The following is a 7,307-nucleotide window of genomic DNA, read 5'->3' as shown; positions in this document are numbered from 1 at the left end:
CCCTGGCACTTTTTGTTCTGTGTGACAGGAAGGGGAGAAGGATACAGATATGACTTTCCTGCAGTTGCTTCTGTTTTCCTCTCCAAGGGGCCACAAGAACTCTTTCAGATTCTTGCCATGTCTCCAGTTTTGTTTTGTATAGCTTCCGGTGAGGTCCTATGAGAAGAGTAGGAATTCCCTTTGTGTTTGTGATCTCCCCAGACTGGGTAGCCTGTTAGCCCACACTCAGCCTTCCTGATGGCTTAAGAAATTCTAGTTCTTGTTGCCGTTCTCCAATAGGACATGTTTTAGGTAAGCAAGTGTTAAGGTTTACATTTAATCTTTTCTTTTGGAACATTAGGTTAGATGGTCTTGGAACCTCAGTTCGCTCATGGGTATAAGAACTGGGGTGAATTTGCAGATTGATGTTCATCATTGAAGAGGTTTAATTATGAAAGATTTCAAACATGCTAAACATGGAGATATATAGAAACTACTTTTACCTTTGCTTCAAGTTACCAATTCAGGGCAGTCCATATGCTTGTTCTTTATGCTTCTTTACTAACTATATATGTTACACATACTTTGTTGCAGTGGTTCATGGACTTGTACTATTAAAGAATTTTATGTGCAAATACAGCATTTTATTTCTCTTGAAAGTGGACATTTGGGTTAAAAAATGTTGCATATGACTAATCCTGTGCATATCTCATGGTACAAATACACAATAATTTCATCAGGGCAAAATAATTTCAAGATGCAATAATTTCATTGTAGCATAATTGCTAGATTGTCAGCTACTTATGTGTTCAGCCTTACCAGCTTGTTTCCCTAAGTGTGTGTGTCAGTTTATACACTTATCCACATCTTTCTCACATTTGGAACTATTAGATTTAAATTTTTTCCAATGTGTTTTTAATAGATATTTTTCATATTACCAGTAGCAGAGTATATATTTATTTGTTGGCATTTTCTCTGTTCTTTATTTTTGTGCAAATATTTCATAATGACATTCCCTTGTTGGTTTGTCTATTTTTAGTGAGGGGTGGGAGTCTTATTTATATTATAGTTATTAATACCTACTTGGGTATAAATGGTACAAATACCTTCTCTTAGTTTGTAGTTTATCTGTTCATTTCTCTTGTGATAATGTTCTGATGTACAGAAGTTATAATAATTTTTATATAGTCAAAGTGATGATCAGTCTTTTATGATTTGAATTTTGTGCCTTCTATAGGACATTCTTTTAGTCCTGACATATAAAAGTTTAGGGTTCATCATTCATGGTACTCCAAAATAGGAAGGCCTTACTGTTTTCCATAGTAACTGACTCCTAAGCTCTGTGGCTGATCTCTATTTTAGCCCACTAGGTGGTTATGGGCAATATCAGAGTCAGAGAGGAGGCGATCAGAAATTAACCTGTTGTGTGACATGGAGCAAACTTTGGTATATTTTATCATTCTTGTAGTTTTTGCCTACTTTGCCGACTGAAGAAAGGTCTTTAAGAGACATGTCAAAAGTAATAACCGGCAAAAGACACATAACATTTTTTTGCCAAAAATTTTGGAGGAAGATGGGAGACAACAGATAAGTTGAGGATGGTGTGCTTTTCAACTACATGGTAACCCTCTATATAAGATAATGAAAAGTCCTTCAGGTATTCCTTGGTATGAAGAAATGTCTACAAAGGACTTATCTCTGCTCTCCTGGCTTCCTTCCTTCCTTCCATTAGAGTTGAAGACACTACCTTAACAGACAAACCCTTTGTGTTTAATAAATTTGTGAAAACTTCACCTAGTATGTTTAATCACAAATGTTATCTAAGTTAATCTCTTTGGTGATAGACTAGATCCCTGGCCTAGATTTGATGTATTAGATGTTATGCGGTACTTCGGTAGGTTGCACACCCAAATATTTAATTATGCACACTTTTAATGGTTACTGAATTGAAATTGTGTTTATGAAGGGACAGCGAACTTAAATCTCTCTTCTCCCATAAGACATGTGTTTTGTTAACCTTGAACATATTTGATTTTGGTTTAATCATACATCCAAAAGAAATGCCACAGAATTGTTTCTGGGGGATTAATTCCTTATTTTCCTTCACTGCTTATGATTTAAAACTTAAGAAAAATTGTTTTAAAATTATCAATGAGTAAAATAACCATAACTTAGACCAGAAAATGACAAGTTTTATGGTGATTCCCCCCCCCCTTTAAATCTGAAATGGCTTACTGAGTTTTGTGCAATATACTGTCATCAGTGTTATTGTTCAGGCTTTTAAAAACAGAGAAAAATAAAATATTAAGGATATTGTTACTTTTTGCTTTTTGTTGTACACATTTTAAATTCCCTGTTCTATTTTATTTTTTTCTGTTGAACCTAGTAAAATGTGGACTTAGGGTATTAGTGAGAATTTGCATCACAAGTGAACAACAAGATGAAAATGCCATGACAAGAACATATGAGTCTCATTATTAACCATATATGGTATTTCAAGCTGAGGAGACTATATATATAATTTAGAGGAGTGAACTCATATCCATTTAAAGATCTCTATCTGAATGTTCATTGCAGCTTCATTTGTAATAACCTACCTACAATTTGAAAACTCCAAAAATCCATGTATAGATGAGTAAATTATGGTACGTTTAAACAATGGACTACTGCTCAATAAAAAGCACATACTATTACTACTTGCAATCACATATGCAAAAATGTAAGCTCAGGGTAGGAGGTCAGAAATGTATACTTTGAAACTCTAGGATAACCAAAATTAAAGACTATAGTGACATTGGATTTATGGTTTCCTGGGGGCTTGGTCTGTATTTTTATTTTGTAATTGAATGCAGAGGGGCACAAGAGAATTTTAGGGTAATAAATTCGGTGTTTTGACTTTTGCGTTTTTTATAACATGCACACACCTGTTAAAACTTACCAAAGTATTAATTCCATGTAATCCTCCGTAAAGTTATTTTAAAGAAATTAATCAGTTGACACATTCTTTGTCCTCTTAAGACTTATTTGAGATTGAGGCTATATCCATTCTTCAAAGGTTACTGGACTTTGAGGGAGGAGATTTTTTTATTCAGTTTATTATTTTTGTCATTTAGATTTTCTATCCCTTTTAAAGAGTGAATCAGAGCTACGTTGGTACTTTACAATTTCAATTGAAGGTAACTTTCTCACTGTTAATTAAGAATGTGAGCTATTTGGTTAATGAGGCAAGAGAGCTCTTTTTTCATTCTGCTTCAAATCCTGGTGAAAACTATTTTTAGGAGTCACCTTGAGATTTAAGCTGGGTCCCATGCCTCTGTATTTGCTTTTATCATATCACTTATAGCATTGTGGAATTTTCAAAAAATCTTGAAATTATGCCCAGTATTGCTTGTTTAGATAAGAGCAGAAATGAAATATTCCTAGCTGCAGAAATTGATGCGTGTGTAATTTGTGACTTTGCACATCCCTGTCTTGATATAGTCCTGCCTTGATTCAAGATTTTTTTTTAATTTCCCCCATTGGTATTATTTAAAATCTCCATTTAGCTAGGGATTACATTCTCAATTTAGAAATCAGATGGTTAGGCATAGAAACAGACTGGATATGAAGAAATACCCAGGAGTGGATAGTAGCTGGTACTGTGCTAAACTGGAGAATGCGTCCTTCTACCTCAGGTGTTTAAGTAAAATGAAAATATTAAAGCAACGTGCTTAGCAATATGTCTGTAGGCCATATTCAACCAGTTGACCTCCACTATGAATTCATCAACTTGTGACTTTAAACTACATAGAACCATTTAAAAAACATTATTAGGAGTCAAGGAGTATCAAATAGGGCATTTTCCTATTTGAGATTATGGCTACTTGAGATTATGGCTTTCTGCACTAATAGTCCACCTTGTTACCCCATGCCAAATGTTCATAATCAAGTTGATGGCACTGTGTGTCTTTCATTACTGGATATTACTTATAGTTTCCTTCTTGTTGGCAAGGAATGTTAATTTTGCTATGGACTTTAGCAAAACACATATGCACACAATTGCATTATTATGAGAAATGCTAAGAAATAACTGAATGTAGCTCTCAAATGACCTGTATTACAATGTTGAATACTTGGACTTGGATTCCATTTTTCTCATTTGTTATTTATTCATCCATCCATCCATCCAACCAGTGAATATTTAAATGTATGTGACAATGAGTTAGTGGTTTCTTTTCTCTGAAGATACTTAAAACTTAGTATTGGGAAGGAGAAAATCTAGCACTGAAATTCTAATGGTGAATATCGCTTAGGCGGGCTTAATGAAGCCTCTTAGGATCAGCTGGACTGCTAGCAAACGCTTCATTTCCTGTGGATTTCTTTCCTCACAAGCTGAGCAGAGCTTCTACAGTTCTCCCAACAATTATCACCCACTTGTTCTGTAGGTCTCAAGTTTTTTTGCATTAATCAGGTTGAAGGATTCATGGTATTAATCACGACTGAAGTTGTTATTTATCACCTGCTGGGTGAGAAATAATAATTTTGGCACTAGTGGGGCAGCAGGCCAGAGGTACCAAATTAAGTAAAACATCTAAACACTAGCAAGGATCATTTCTCTGATTAATGAATTGTTACAAAGAAAAAGTGCTACTCATTATCTGGTCTTACCAATACAAAGTGGGACATGTAAGAAAAAAATACCAGCTTGCTCAGACCATTTTTTTGTTGTTGTTGTTTATTTCACTTCTTTTTTTGCTTTCTCTCTCTCTCTCTTTTTTTTTTTTTTTTTGACTATGAACATATTTGTGTTGCCAGTCACCCCAAAGAACCCAAATGAAGATATAACCTTTGCTTTATAATACATCAGGAAATATTTCTGGACATTAAAACAACTGTGATCTTTTAAGAAGTTAAAGTGATTTTGAAAAAGTTTAGGTAAATTACTCTTAAAAATGTTGAAATTCTCCCACCTAGGTGTATGGCCATGTATTTTACTTTTTCTACTTTCAGCTGAATACCATTGTTTAGGGCTTCCTTTCTCCCCGTTTTTTTTTTTTTTTTTTTAATTTATGACAATTGCAAGTAAGCTCATTCTTATACTGGCACTTAGAGCAATCTATACCTTCTCAATATGCTACCTAGGAACATCTCTGTCCAGTCATGATGGAAGTAATAGAGGCTGTGTTTATCCTCTTACCTTAAACAACTAAAGGAAACTGACATGAAACACTAGCTCTCAGAGATGCAACAGCAGCTCAGGGCAGTGATCCTTGCATGAGGAGAAACAAAATGAGCCCCAGCTTCTGCTTAGAACATTTTCAGGCAGCAGAAGAGAGGGACACCCAAACAGAGCCCAGAAGTTCTCCTGAGTTAAGAAGGTAAGATGTTCCGAGTCCACAGCCACTATGGCTAGACCTCACCTAGCAGAGCGCTGAAGAGGAGCCACCTGCACAGAGAGTGGTAGAGGATCCCTTTCTGCTCTGTTAGTCATCACATGCACAAGGCTCAGAAAAGAAGAGCAAGCAGATTGATCTCTTCTGGTCATGTGGGCTGGTAATAGTTTTTGTTCTTATGTAGAAAGATCACCAGGTTCATGATATGGCATCAATGGACTCCTCAGGGGGGCTTGCCTGCACAGGGGATGAAGTCAAAATTAAAACTAGAATGAAGGCTCTCTGGACCCACCTAACAAAGCGGCAATCTGGCCGCCAAAGGATTGAATTGCATCCCAGAACAAAATCTTAAAATATTTAAGGATATGAAAATATCCAGCACCCAGTAATGTTAAATTCACAGTGTTTGACATCTAAGAAAAAATCTCTAGGTGTGCAAAAAACAGACCCAGAAATGACACAGATGAAAGAATTTGTAGACACAGATGTTACAATGGCTATTAATAATAGACTCCAGATGTCCAAGAAGGTTGATCGGAGCATGATATAATTTTAGATATACAGTCGATGTAAGGACTTTAAAAAAAGTATGTAAGGTCTGAATAAATGCAAATATGCCAAAATTAGTATGAATGGTTTTTCAAAGGATTCAACAAGTAGTAGTAAGTTTTAAAAATTGTCATTTGTATTTCCAAACAATAGGATAATAATTTTAAATGGCAAATTGAAATGCTAAATTTTATTTATGCCTGAATTAGAAATTATGATTAAAATATATAAAAAAGATGTTACAGATTTAGTACTCTTTATTTGGTATGTTGTCAAATCTTCATATTTAATAATTACTATTGATTAGTGACATTTCTGCTACAGAAGCTGTTTCCAGTAATTTTCAAATAAGAGTTACTGAGCATCTCTGTGCACACCTAATAAGAAGACAATGTATGAAATGACAAATTGACTTTCACAGGAGCTCAAGAAAAAAGTTACTTTATTTTAAATTTCATATTTGATACATGTAACATTTAAAATGCTTACTATCTTTGAATACTCTATGTATTAATTAAAAACTTTTACATGTATAGTATTTATCTGTATGTAAATATATAGTATTTAGAGCAAATACAATATTGGAAAACTCAATCAAAATTAATTCAAGTTTTTACTGAGCATAACTTACATAGCACATGTTAGATTTTTAAAAATATACATAGATATAACCCCTGCTCTCAAGAAGATCATAATCTGTAAGTAAATACTTGTTGAATTTTGCTAGCAGATGGCTTTATATTTAGAATTTTTACTTGTGTTCAAGTAGGAGATCTACACAGGTGTCCTGACTGTTCTCTAGTAGATACAATCTATTTCAACTGATATGTTTATAAAATTGTACTTGCTCGAAATACTACATATTTACATACAGATAAATACAATACATTTAAATGTTTTAATTACTATATATAATATTTAGAGAAGGTAAAAATTTTAAATATAGGATTTAAAATAAAGATAAGTAAAAACTTCAAAATGAGAGTGCAAAAAAAGCAAACAATTTAAAAAGGACATTTGGTAATATGAAGTTATTTTAAAATGGCAGCTTTATATAGTGACATTTGAAGGAATGATTACAGAATACTTCATGGAGAGGAGAACTGCAGTGCATTACATTTTTTTTTTTATTTTTAAAGATTTATTTATGCATACAGAACTGGGGTACAGGCCAGAGGTACTGGTGCGGTGAGAGGATTCACCAGGCACAGAGTGGGGAGCAGAACAGGTAGATTGACAGAGCACACTGCTGAGGGGAGCAGCTGGTGAGACAGGAGAGGTTGGTTGTGCCATGTAGGTCATCTGTGGGGTGGGGATAGAACTTGCTCTGAAGCTACTAAGGCTAGCTTGCAGTGCTGTACTTTAACCCGCTGCACCACTAGGGAGGGTCCTGCATTACATTTTAAA

This window comes from Condylura cristata, unplaced genomic scaffold, assembly GCF_000260355.1.
Source record: "Condylura cristata isolate star-nosed mole 26May11 unplaced genomic scaffold, ConCri1.0 scaffold00002, whole genome shotgun sequence".
In the NCBI taxonomy this organism is placed as follows: Eukaryota; Metazoa; Chordata; class Mammalia; order Eulipotyphla; family Talpidae; genus Condylura; species Condylura cristata.
Note: the sequence above shows the minus strand (reverse complement) of the source record.